Source organism: Falco peregrinus, chromosome 5, assembly GCF_023634155.1.
Source record: "Falco peregrinus isolate bFalPer1 chromosome 5, bFalPer1.pri, whole genome shotgun sequence".
NCBI classification, from domain to species: Eukaryota; Metazoa; Chordata; class Aves; order Falconiformes; family Falconidae; genus Falco; species Falco peregrinus.
This window is the reverse complement of record NC_073725.1, coordinates 35,411,384-35,426,285: the sequence shown is the minus strand read 5'-3', so window position 1 is coordinate 35,426,285 and position 14,902 is coordinate 35,411,384.

The following is a 14,902-nucleotide window of genomic DNA, read 5'->3' as shown; positions in this document are numbered from 1 at the left end:
AAAAATATTAATTGCAGAGTCAATCAACTGCATTATTCTTCATTTCTTGGTCCGCACTGTATATCTACATTGTGACGTGTCTTAGGGATTTTCTGTTACTAATGCCTGTTCAACTGTTCAATGAAGGAACAATGTAAGATAAAGCTGATTTGAAGTGGGATTCACCTCACCTAGCTTTAGACGTTTAAAAGTTAGACATCTAAGTCTGAACTGGAGAGAAATAGGCACCTCTAGAGAGCAATTCATTTGACCTATTCCAGATGCCTATTTTAGTCAGAGATGAATCACCCTCTGGAGATGCCTAGATTTCTCTCTTGACTATAAAGGCAGCCTAGGGCAAGCAGTTCAGTGCTAGACTTCTGACTTTCAGACATGTAATTTAGAAGAGATATATCCCACTCACTGTAGTGGTGAGGTTCAGTTTCCACACTTAATCACTCATGCTGTTTCCAGATTCATAAAATACCCAAGAACTCATTTCTAAGTATTCCTCGTTTGCTCTTTTGAATTTCTATTTTGGGATGTTGGTTTCTTCTCAAGCACTTATTGCCTTTAATTTTCACTCTCTTTCTCATTAAAATATTCACTCATAGCAAGTTCATTGTAACCTCTCTATATTTCACCTTCCAAAACAGATGCCTCAGTGATAACAGCCAGAACACATTATAAAATTACTATGCTTCATCCAGCTGTTAATCTTTCTTAAGATTTTCTTTTCACTTCTGAGATGTCTGAAGCCTCACTTTTCAGGCCTCTATAATGGAAATAAATTAATGGTCTTTCTCTGTTTAGTCACTGATTTAATAAGATTATTTGTTCAGAATTGTATATGATATGAAAAAAATCCATATAACTGATCCTAAATATTCAGAAAACCAGAACTAGTGCTTGAATTGGATTTAAATTTCTTCTGATCTAGAGGCTTGACATTCTTCTCAAACTGATTTTATACTAGCGTAACTCCATTGACTTCAGTAAAATCTTTACAGACATAACAAAAGTGAGATAAAAAATAATCCTAGGCTTTTGCTAAAAAGGAAATGTTGCAGATGTTTAAATTAATTATTTATCTGTATATCCCTAATTAAAAAATAATTAAATCATTTCATTAAAGAGTATTTATATTTGATTCCAAAACTGGAGACATTTCAACAGTTACTTGCTAATAGTAACACAGATTTGCAATGTTTTTTTCTCTGACCACTGGAAAAAGTCTTAGCTAATCAGCTGTTTCACAGAGCTGTTAATTGACACAAACGGCTGCTTATGTTCCCTCAGCATTTAAATGCAAGTTTTTTAAGAAGCATCCAACATGTCTTGAAAATCTTACACAAATCATGAGTTCTTTCAGTAAAATATATATCCATATATTTTAAAATCACTTCAGTAATTGTAAAAGTCTTATAATACAGACTGAGTTCAATCAGCATAAAAATAATTTGACAGCCTCACACATTGCTGAGTAAATGAGGTGTAACCTTGGATGTGAAACTTAAGGGGCTGGTGATTTCTTTAGACTGTATTACAGAATTTATGACACTTCCTGTGGGACAGGGAAATGGTTCAGGAAATATCCCATCTCCCACAGGCACAGAATTTTTTTTCTTTTTTATGCTTAGATTATTAGCATGAGCAGGTGTTTCTCATTCTGTGTGTCAGTACTGCAATAAGAAAAGTAAAGTTTGAGTGAGGGAGTAAACGCTGGAAATGTTTTTCAATAGCATATGTACACTTGACTGTGTCTACTATTTCATGTCCTATTGGTTGTATTACAGGCTGAATCTTACAAGTGCTGAACACTTTGCAAGTACGGATGACTTTTCCTGTCTATGGACTTCCAAGATCTGCAGCAAAAGTTGATTGCCATTAATGGGAATCTTTCCCATGACTTCACAACTTTTCTCTTTGGAAGCATTTTAGTGCTCGAAACAAGCACTTAGCAGCTGGAAGAGCAAGAGTTTCCATCACTTGGCAGGAAGCTGTTAATGCTGGGTTTGGCCCTTATTTTCTATTCAGAAAAAGGGAAAGGAAAGAGGGAAGCATGCCCACTATGCCCCCAGCTAACAGACATGTTTTAAAAGAGCCCAGAAAAACATTTCATGCACATGCTAACCTTTTAGTATACGTTAAACATCTTCTGTTCAGGCATATATTTACCTAGATTTTTGCTTTTTTAAAAAATTCCTAAATGCAGTTCTCAATGAAATGTAAGCAGGAAAGAGGCGGCAGGAGGATGGAAGAAAAAAATAAAAAAGCCTTCATTCAGCACTGGTAGGTTGTAGGCAGCCTCACCCCAGGAAGTTGTAGAAGCTGAAAGTTTTACACTGGAGCTTTATTAGGCATCTCTTGTCCAGTTATATATAGATCCTGGGCCAGATGGTTTGAGCAGAGTATACATTTTGTATAGTAAAATGTAATGTAACTCAGCTCAAGGCCCAGTCTAGTAATTTGTAAATGTGAGGACACTCAGCACAACTATAATAACTAAAGTTAAAAATTTGAAAATATTTAGTTTAACAACACGTTAAACAGTGCTAATCTTTCTGAACAAGTCTGCAGAAGAGCTTAATCTGGTTGCATTAGTTCAGATCAGTTTTCTTAAGTGTAACTATGCAGACAAAGACCAAAAATGAAAGAAATAAAAAATTCCAGTTCAGGGGAAAAGGAATGAGGAAGCTATTCAGAAACTAGAAAGAGAGCAGATGTACAAATAGTGTTGTGACAGTGACAAAATTAAGCAGTATTTTTGAACTGTTGCATGTTCATTTATTAGTAGAAGTGGAAAGAAAAATCTAAAAAGACTTGTCATTGCTTCAGCTTGCCATTTTAAACATAATAATTGCACAGTAATTTACCACTGTCTCACAATTAAAAGTGAATCAAAGTGATTTTATACTCTGAACATAAACATGTCAGAATTTTACATCAAGCAATACCTTTTTCATTAGTTGGAAGCAGATGTTGACAGCAAGCTCAGTAACGGAAACTTACCTAAGATAAATGCACTAAAAGAACACAAAAAATATGAGATTACTATCACCAAATATATTATTTCTATCAATTTATCATTTTATGGCATTTCTTGCTTCTATTTTATCACAACATTTCAAGTTTGATAAGTCAAGGAACAAAATGCCTGCTTACAGCTCCTTATCCCAACAAAAGTTTTTTGAGGCTTCCAGACAGATCTTAGACTAGTGTTTATTACTTTATTGTCAACTTGCACGTTTTACTTACATGTTTATGTTACCATATCCCTTAGAATCCTAGAAGGTGTTACCCAAGTGAAAAAGTAGTCCTAAAAATTTAGAAAACAGGAAAAGAGAGAGAGAGACAGACAGACAGACAGAGTGTGTGTGTGTCTGTGTGTGTGTGTCTGTCTGTGTGTCTGTCTGTGTCTGTGTGTCTGTCTGTGTCTGTGTCTGTGTGTGCCTACACATTAGACCATGCCAGGCCAACATCCCAGAAAGCAAGATTTCCATACTAACAATGTTTTCCTTCATAGTTAGTTTATACACTACATATAGGCCTGACATGAATTATGTTTAGAAATACTAAAATCAAATGGCAGTCCTGACTCCAAACTAAGATAAGGGTGCAATAGTTCACTCAAGACGTTGTGTACAACTACACAACTAGTCTGCACTTACTCTTTATTATGATTTTACACAAATCTGGTGAATCATGCAATATACTTTCCCTTTCCAAAAATTATAGGAGGCAGATGGTATCTTCTTTACCCTCCCCCAAAGATAAGTACCTCTGTGCAGAGAACACATAAGAACAGAAGTACTAAGCATTTGTAACTGTAAGTATAGTCAATATATATCATTAGCATTTAAAAGTGCTGCACTGCAAGGTAAAATTAAGGGTTAGCTTGCAGGTAAGATCCTGCTCTGATGCCTCTTCATACCACCTTGGTACAACTTCCTGGTGGGATGTCTCGTTCAAGTTCCACATCCTTATTCAGCTCACCTCTTCCCCAACTCGTGCCCCATCTACTCAAGACCTGCTGTAGATGCATTACTCAGTGGCATTATGGAAAAATAGGCCCAGCCATCTCAATTTGGACATCATATTATTCTGTGCAATGCCATTTCCTTTTCTTAGGAGGAGGGTATGAAAATACATCCATTGCTATTTGTGCAACAATTCTGGGTTATGTTAGTAAGCAGTGCCCATGAAGAAACTAATTTTGTGTTCAGTGCTGATCTGCTGTGTAATAAAAAAGGCTAGAAACTTCACACTGACTGTTGAAAATGCAGAAGAAAAACAATAGCTACACTTACAGTGAGCCTCAGTTCCTCTACATACTGAAGGATGCAGAGTGTCTAGTTGGAGTGGGGGAAAGGTAAAAACCATAAGGTAGGGGACAGAAACTGGGCTGAGAAAAGTAGGAGGGTATAGAGTAACACGGTGGAGGCAGGTAGGGTTGGGGTCTGCAGATGTATTATATTCAGCATCAGAGAATAAATAACACAGAGTAGGGGGGTTATAAAGTGGGACACAAGCATCTTGCTATATACACAAGCAGTGCAATGTACTTCTGAAAGCTGCTGCTGCAGTTTCCTAGTCAAACTGAGCCTGGAGTTTCTTTTCAAGGTATAAGTGTTTTTGATGGCTTGTAAGTACATAGCAAGGACTTAAGAGCTATTCTGAACAAATGCATCTAAAAGCATGTATGTATGCAATGTCATAGGTGCAAGGGATTGTAAAAGGTATTAACAGTCCCTCCCCATGGGTAAGAATTAGCTTATATACTGAATAAATCAGGGGACTTTTGAGGATAAAACCTGTAAAATCTCATAAATAAAAGCTGTATTAAAATCACCCGCTAAAGTTACCTTAAATCTGTTATTTCTAAACTCCTGAATGCCTAACTCAGCATTCTTAATTAATGTTTCCTATATGGCCTTCATAAAAATTCACTGTTATTAGCTATAACAAACCAAACACAGTAATACATTTCAGTTTTCTTTTAGTCATATAAGGGCAAATACATTTCAAAATGTCTGTTTACAAGATAGATAAAATACAAAGTTTAAATATCAATGATTTTTCATGTTTTTATGAAAATTTTTGATGGGTGAGTGGGGTATGAAGTGAGAAAGAGAATGAATTCTTTTTTTCTCTATAGAAGAAATAAAATCAAGCATTTTCCTAACACAAAGTAACACAAACATTCCTTAAATTCCTAAAACTGGAAAGTAAGTATCCTGAACACACACACAAAAATTGTCTACATCGATAAATGAAAAAGAAGAAAGAAGAGTGAAATGAGATGTGACTGCTTCTAAGCACAGGGATTTTTAGGCAATAAATTCATTTTCTGTAGTTGTCAGAGAAGCAAATGTTCCAGAAATATGGGAGTAGAAAAATTATCCATCAACTCTTGGTGAAACAAGACCTAGCTAGAGATGAGATTCAATGAAGTCATATTTTGACAGTGTGGGCAAGGTCATATTGCTTTGCAGTTTCAATAGCCAAGCTGGGCAGCTTGCCTTCTCTTTTGCCCAACATATTAAGCATTTATCATTCAAATTTGTTTAAACTTCTCACTGTGACTGAATGATATGTTAGTACAGAGATGCATTTAGAAGCAACAGCACTGGCCAGAACTTTCTCATACGTCTGTGGGTTTTGCTGGTGGGAGATGCTCATGAAATAAAAACATGCATGAGAAATTACAGTTCTAACAACTTTAAAATGATTGGAATAAGGAATATGGTCAGCACTCTCAAATTTAAATAGCTTGGCTTTTACAAAAGCATTTTTCCAATTGAAATTTTTTACTTAAATACTTTTATTTGAGTTTAGGCATCAAATTAAAATCTTCAAGCAAAAATTGAAGGTATCCTTTCTGTTTGAAGTTAAATGTTTCTTGAAATTCCATTTCAAGAAAAATACTTAGATGTCTCTCTCCACTTAATATTATTTTCTATGTTTTCCCAAAATAATATTATTTAGCATGTGGCCTAAGCTCCAGCTTCCAATAACTTTTCGAGAATATTATACATTATAAACCTTTTCATTAAATATGACCTGTATAGATAAAATTTTACCAATAAGTGAATAATAAATGTAAAACCAAAAGACTTCTTAATTCATTTTGAAACTATGAAAATAAAATACTATTTACATTCCAAAGGACAGATTTCTGTACCAAGTTCTCATTGTGATAACAGAGAGCTGCATCCTTACTGTCCCTTTTTGTAGCAGGCCTCTGGCAGCATTCTCTTTATCCTGCTGGTGACTGCTGCTGCAGGGATACTAGCTCTGCTTACTCCTCATCATAGTTTCCATGGGGAAGAAGTGAGATCAGATGCATAGCATTCGCATGCACTTATTGCATTTATTACTTATGCAAGGCAATATCAGGTCATGTAGCACCGTATTTTAAGTAGCTGTATAAATCCTCTTGCAATGGGTGTTTTTTTACAAATAGGACTAAACTCAGCTAGTAGATTTTTAGATTCTGGTTTTTCAGCCTCTGAAAATTTCAACTGCAAACAAAATGTACTTCAAACTTTACAGCCATTATTGCTTGAATATGTTTCAGTTACTTATTAGTTTATTGAAGCACTGAAACTCCTGATTTAAGTCAAGTAATTGCACTCAGAACAAAGCTGTTGTAGCATTCAAGTATGGATTACTCTCATGAGCAAGGATTACAACATTCAGCCTTTACAAATTAGCACATTTCTGGTCTCAGGTCTTTGCACTGTTGAAATATAAAGATAAATTCTTCTCAGAAATAAGGAAATATACTTGCCTGAACAGAGCTATATTGTTTTAGCATGTATTTGATAGCTGTGAATAATATTAATTCTCACTGGCAACGCTAGACACAGTGTATGCTTCATAAGGCCTGCTGTGGTATGAAAGGTGATTTAAATAGGATCACCCAGAGGCTGATAACTTCATGGGTGAGATTAGCAGCTGTTAAACCCACAACTGATACCCAAACTGCACTTTCTTTTTATGCCCTTAGAATGAAAATGTTTCATTTTATTTCTCCTGAATTAGAAATAGCAAAGGAGACATATTGTCAATTCTCTTCCTTCCAGATAACTTTTTCACAAGGTGAAAGGATGTTTATGCAAATGCAAATAAAGACATAATTATTATAGCATTCACTCAGAAAATAATGCATGGCATTGAATTAGAGAATTCAAAAGGTTGATGCTAATGCATATGCCTAAGATAGGAAGAGTAAATGCTACTTTTTATGAAATTTTTCCTAGAAAATAAAATAGCAACTTAATTTAGGTCATTAAAGAACAACAGTGTAGGTAGGACATATACAATCTGTGAGATCCAGTGAAACCTGCAGACAGCCTTTCTGTTTCTGTCTGAAGATAAAGTCATTTCAAATTCCTTGATGCATTCCAAAGACAGAATATAGAAATTTTAAACAAATCTCATGCATTAGAGAGCTGTGAATAAAACAAACAAGTTTTATGCTTTAAAGCAGTATTTTCTGGTTAATTTTTCTTTTCTTTCTGGAAAGCAAAAAAAAATTATTTTCCCTGTATTATGTTTTAATAGCCACTACCCCAGCCTTCTCATACTGTTTCAGGCCTTAATACACATGAAATATCTAGATTTTCCTGAATACAAACTGGAATATTCCTCATCTCAAGTACCTGGAGGGCCCAGGATCTTCTAAATACATGGCAATGGAGCCCTCCTCACTGGCCTGCATCCTACCTGTTTATAACTCATGTCACCTCATCACTAAATGGAGATAGAGGAACTCTTGAATTCAACAATGATAATGAAAGATTTCTTTATGTGACTTTGCTTTTATAAGCTTTTGGATACTTAATGAAAATGGGGTATGTAATTTGAAAGAGAAAAGAATTGGTCATGAATGCCTACCACCACTGTCAGTTGTAGATCAATATGTTTATACTCACACAGAAATAAAGTAAGGCAATTGCTTTAGCTTTGCTTAGCAGACTTCTACAATTTTATTCCAGTTTGATATTTCCAGGTTTTAAAATTCCCATCCAAGTGTGACAACATCTCTCTATGCCTTCAAATTATAACTGGGAACAGAAAACTGTTTCCCATCCAGCTTACTCTCAAACCTGCATGAGTAATTGCAAGAGGTTTGTCTCAGTATAAAATGATGTTGAGCCAGAGTAACAGCTCCCATGAAAATTCTCATCTTTGTGGCTGCACAGATGGAGTGAAAGGACTTCCCTATGGGTTTTTGGCAGCTAACATAATCAGATCACCTAACGGCTGTTCTAATTTTTCATAAAATGCTGTTTTCTCATCCTAAATATAATCACCCATTCAGAATTTCTTTGGTTACTTTTTAACAAATAATCAGTGGCTATCGTTCCTGCCTTTACCATTAAGTGTATTGAATATCGTAACAGCAAAGTGGGTAGCACCACCTCTTGTTAAGAATACCTACATTCTGTTACAAGATCTTATTTTCATTTATTTTGAGACAAAAAATCAAACAGACAAATAGGGCAACAAAACGTACTTTTTTTTTCCTTAAATATAACAGCTGGGTAGAAAAAAAAAAAAAGGAAAAAAAAAAAAGAAGAAGAAAAAAAAGGAGAAAAAAAAAGGAAGAAACCCATGGATCTTGCAGGTCCAGATCTTCAGCTGATGAAAGTCAGCATTGTACTGTGTTTCAGAGGGGCTATACTGATTTATGCCAGCTGAGAACTTGGCCTGACTCAAAAAGATGGATAATCAAAGATGTCAGTCTACTCTGGAAAGTTTCCTTAAATGACAGCTCATATAATCTAGTTGGACTGAGTAGAGCTTTCATGCAACTCCCTTATCTGTATAGTCTCTTACTACCTGACAAATAATCACTGCAGATATGCTTTTCACTTCATTTTCAACACATCTCAAAAGGAAGGCATACATCCTTTCTCCCAGTATGCCAAAGGAACAGAAAATATTCTTTGAGTCTGAAAAGATAGACAAAACAAGCAGAATAAATTTTATATATATAAAAGGCTGTTTATGTTTATTTGCTTTAAAGAAGTGTGAAGCAATAAATCCTAATCATCAATAATGCTTTGACTTATCACCACTCTATTACTTCAGCTGCATTTCAGTATACTTCCATTGACTTTATGGGAAATCTACATCACCATAAAGGTAGACTAAAACATTCTTTAATCAAATCCTCTATTATCTGCCATATCTATTTTTTTACTGAATTTTCATACATATTATAAACTCTTGTTTCATTATGTACATATAGATGCAGACATATAGTGTGCCCTTCTGTGGGTTTGTACACATGTTCAAGTATATATATACTGTGTACACATACTGCAATAGGTTCACTGTGAGCACTGGTTCTTATCAGATAATTGCTGAAGTGTAAACTGTTTCCCATGTCATATTTTAGCAGGTTGCTAAGGATATTTAACATGCTCTGAAGCTGCCTATTTCTGGATCCACATTTTGAGTCCATAATATAGCCTTTTTTTTTTTTTTTTACTTAATGCTTTGTATTATGTGTTGAAAATAAGTATTTAATTTGCACTTCAGTTAACAGACATGTATTATACAGTAAGAATCAATTGACTGCTACAAAGACCTTTTTTATGATTTAATCCATTCACAAGAAAATTCAGTTGCTATCATAATATCCTCAAAATTACATCAACAATACATATAAAATTAATGTATTATTAGCAATAAAATGTGGGAATCTAACTGACGTGAAACAAGATATATAAAGAAAATTAGCCATCAACCAGCATACTTCCTTAATGTCAAAAACTATTTAAATTTATTTTGTCTTGCATTAATTAATTCAAATTAGATTTACTTTCTTCGTTTATAAGACAACCAAATTGTTTAAAGGCTTATATTTTTACAGTGTGAGTAGTGGAAGCACAGTTATACCCACAATATTTATGCATCTCAATTCAGCAGCATTGGATTGTGATTTATATTGCCATTTTCTAAGACAGACACACAAATAGCATACTACATTTGCCTTCAAAAAACTATGGAATTGCCATAAAACTGGCACAAAATATAGTGAGATAGCTAAACATTTAAATCACCAATAATGTCTATCCAGTTAGATATTTAACTTCACTGATGCTGCACTGTCAGGAGAAGAGTGGAGGAAAGCTACATAAAGTAGTAATATGAAGGTGAAGGATGCTGAAAGTATGGTAAGCTTACTCCTCTAGTCTCCCCCAGTTGCCTGGCTTTAGTAGGTATGATGCAAATTGTGATGATAAGTGGAGATAGTCTGTGGCTGCTGAAGCAGAAAACTTGGACACATGAAAAACCTTGTGAGAATGCTGAAGAATTCAGCATTGACAAAATGGTGTAGTTGTTTGTTTTATTTATGTAAGCTTATCGAACATTAGGATGAAGTTCCTATGGTCTAGCTGCCCTTGACAAAGTAATTAGACTGAAGCAAAACAGAAGCACAAAAAGCAAATAAACAAGCATTCTCTGCCCAAAACCCGCACATTTTCCACTTTCTCACACACAAAGCTTATTTTCCCAGAGTTAAAATCCATTCATCTTAGCTTTTCTCGGGCATCAGCTCAAATGCAGAGGCTTCACAGGCTGTCATAAAGGTCAGCACACATAAGCTATTTCCTTTGCCAATTTTGAGAACAAAATCCAAAATCATTTTTTTAAATCAGCAAGCCCTATTTTATGGCCCAAGAAATGTGAGGATGTTGCAGATGAAAACAGAATTCCTCAATCTACTGTCAGAAACCACCAGGCAAAACCTGCAGACTTAAAAGAACATATGTCTCCTTTGTCGCTCAGAAAGTCAGATACCATCACCACACCAGCATGAATTTCCAGGTGAATGAGGAGCCAGACCTAAGAACAGAGTATGCAGCTGCTGAACCTTTAGGTCAAGGACTGAATGACACTTGTAAAGACTGCACCAAAGACATACAGTCTACCAGCAGCTGATAGAAAGGTTATGCTGATAATTGTTTAATATAATTGTATTACAGTTGATGTACAACAAGATAATTAAAAGCAATGACTTTGTTAGGCATACTTAGTGGCACACAGCTTTAGCTGCACCCTGAATTGATGGGACACAAATCAGATCATGCCTGAACAATGTTTAAGTACATCGGTGAAAATTGTACCTACTCTAGTTCCTGCCGCTCAGCCCCAAAGCCAGCTCACCTCCTGTCAGCTTAGTGACAAGTGGTAACCAATGCACCTAACCAACTCTCACTTTGCTGCTTACCTGTTTTCCCAGGCAATGTCGATTGTGTTACCCAACTCTGTAGACAGTTAATTCTTTATATCTCATATTTCAGTTAGTGCCAGGCACAGAGAAATGCATTCCACTGTGTCCTCTTTATTAACCAAAATTAAAAGTGGAAATAAACCATTTTGTATACTGGAATTACATCAGAGGAGTTAAAGATTTTTATACCAGTCACAAGGAAATACACAGCTTAGGCTCTTTGTCCATTGTCCAACACCTGGTGTAGTAGACACCTGACTGGAGGCGGTGACTCCCAGATACCATTATTGTTCCAATAACTAATAAACATTCCAGATTTCAGCACTAACTTTGTCTTATTTGCAAATGCTTTCATGTTCAAATATAAATTTAAAATCTTTACTAGGTACGGCAAAGAACTTCTGTCTCTCACCTACTCTTTGAGCTAGTATAGTAGGTTGCGCTGACTCCTCATGTGCCAAGAAAGGCAAGAGAGAGGAAAAAGTTATCCTATGTTCAGACCTTACCCCAGCATAAACTCAGAATATAACAAGGGCCATATCATGCATTGGTAACAGAAATAATAGATCTCCAAAAACTAGGAAAAGTCTGCCTATATCTTAAGAAATTTCAAAGTTAGCTTTCATACCTTTTTTCTCTAGCTTGATCAGAAAACTAGCCTGAGACTTATAAATTGCTCTGACACAACCAGAAGTTTGTTACTTAACTTCAGGTCTGTTTAAAGTTATTGAAAATAGGATTTACATAGCTCTTTAGTCACCAACTTCATAAAAAGTCTTATGACAATGATTGTTAAGAGTTCTCCAAAGTCAACTAAACCTTGCAATAAAAGCTAAGCAAAAAGTTCTATTAAAGCTGCAGGTGGCAAAATTATCTAATTCACTCAGTCTTTCATAGGAAACCTTAAAGGCAGCTTTTGCTATTTCCCGAGGTTTCTTAAAAGGTGTTTTAATAAACACTTTTCTGTTGTGAATCTTTTCATCTACCTTATATCTCATAGACATTATCAACGTTAACTTATCTCAAAAATCTTCATTAAGTCTCACGGTTATTTCTAGCTTGGACCTTTCTTTCCTATTTAGTGTTTTTAATCATTGGTTCCACAGAGACTAGCTTTGAGGATTATTTTTTTCCCCCATTTTGGGTCACACCAGGGCTACTTCTGTGAAATTCAATTAGAACCTTATAACAGTTCTCTATAAATTTCATCACTTCAAAAAACAAACAGAAAGCTCTTGAAAGAAGTACTTTGTGACTGCCAGAAGGGGTTTATTAGCACTTTGTCAGAAAATTGTATTTGTTTTCAGCAGATCAATCAAATCTACTTCAAATGACAAGTCCTTGAGCTCTGAATAGTGTGGGCCTCGTATTCAGATTAAAAAAAAAAAAAAAAAGCCAACACTCCATCTTACCATGAAAGACTATAGAATGAGCTGGCACTTAACTGCAAAATTACTGCTTCAGAACACTTACTTTTACCTTCAACTTTAGGTAAAGGCCTGTTCTCAGAACATTTGTTTTGTCACCTTGATCTGGGCCACCAGAATAGCCATTAAGGCTTGGCAAATTATTGTTTTTCCTTTTTCAAGCCATCATTTCCCGAGGATGCCCTTTCAACCTGCAAAAACTGCTGACTGATTTGAAAAATTTAAGGCCTGTCTCCATTAGGGTTATTTGCAACAGAGTCATTATATCACTGCCACTTAAGTTAACAACTGAAGTCCCACATTACAACTGAACAGAACATTTACACCAGGAAATTGCAGTGATGTTACTAGCTACACAGGTGAAAATTTCACCTGTACAGGTATGCTGCTATAGAGAAGGCCATCTCTAGTTTTTTTCTTGACCTCCACTGCTATAGAGAAGGCCATCTCTAGTTTTTTTCTTGACCTCCAAACTGTCAGAGATGGAAAAGAGCTGATCAGAGTGAAAGGCTTTTAAAAAAGGATCAGCAGCCTACACTAGTTATGAGAAAACCTGAGCAAAGTCACAGTGAAAAAGTAATCTCTTCACTGGTAAGTTAAAAAAAAAAAAAAAAAAAAAAAAAAAAAAAAAAGAGAGAGAGAGCAAAAAAGAAAAAAAGAGGTAAATATGATCATGATCATTTTACCTTTTGGGCTAAATCTTTTTTCCAGCTTCTGACATATTTTGGGTAATTATATTTTTGTCACTTGTCACCGTAATGCATGAACCATCTCAGGAAACAAGACCATATTGCATCGATAGTTGTTAAGGCGTTCATTTGGGATATGATAGAACTTTTCCCACACATTAGAGCAGAGTTGAATCCAAGTTGCCCAGCGACCCAACTGTTCTGCAGAATGCCTTACATCTTGTCCCTTATCTACTTTATGTACACCATTAAACACTCAAGAGAAATAAAATCTCAACATAATCATTACTGTATTCTGTTAGATGCCTGAACTATACTATTACATACAAAAAAGAAAAAAAATCCAACAGGAGTAACAGACTGTTTAGGTAAATGATTAGGGCAATCACTCATTCTGTGAGATACCCAGTTACAAATTTTGGCCTGAACACCTTGGAAGTGAAACTTGCTTTGAAACTGTTAGGTTAATATAGAAAATACCAAAATAAAAACAGAACAAACAATCACTTACAATAAATTGCCATTTCAAACGATGTGAATCACTCACAGAAAATTCCTAAGCAATTGTATCTTCGGAACTGTTTTATACCAGTGTAATTCTATTGGCTCCCATTTTTTTTCTTCTAGGTTATGTTAGAAATCAGCTGAAATCACCACTGCACTTCAGTGAATGAGCACAAGTCAACCTGAGCATTGGCATCATCATTCAAGAGTTCTGACTCTATGTTAATGTTTTACAGATGGGTGAATAGAGGTAAAGGGAGGATAATTATCCAACATTGCTATTCAATGGATGTTTAAAATTTCCAGCAATATTCTAAGAAACTGCCTTTTCCAATCGAGTGTGTTTTACTAGATATCCTCAGGCCCACCCACCTGAACACCCAATACTCGCTAAAATTAATAGGAGCTTACAGCTTGTGCGGCTTAAAAACTTAGTACCTTGGTGCTCTGGATCATGTTCTGTCATGATTTGCCCAAGAAAGCAGCAAACCAGTAGCAGAGAAACACTGAAGTCAAAAATTCTGTCTCCTGGGGCCACTTTTCTAATCATTCATCTATACAATTTCAGCTTAAAATTGTCACATTCCTTGTTGCATGGAAATTTGTAAAGAAGAAAGTAACAGAGTTACTACATAAAATATCTAGAGCTATTCTAGAGAGCTCCATTGAAAGGAAAATAATATTAATCTTTACTTAGGGCACTAGAGTCTTACTGTTCACACATCTGTGCTTCAGCATTCATTTTCTATTTCTATTGAAGTACATCTGACTTTTTTTAGTATTTGTTTTTTGTTTCATTTTTATCTCTGATTAAATTTGTGTTGGTTTCCTGAGTACAGTGTATACAATATGAATTGTTTATGCAGTCACTGTTCAGATTATCATTACTTTCCTTTTCACCTTAATGTCATAACAAATATCACACCTTCTTTGCTAACCTGATTTGATTTAATGACTTGACTTGCTCATGACAATAATGCCTCTTATCTTCCCAGTTGCTTAATGTATTTGTTTTAAGAATAACTGAGATGTCAAGTGACTGCGCAAGC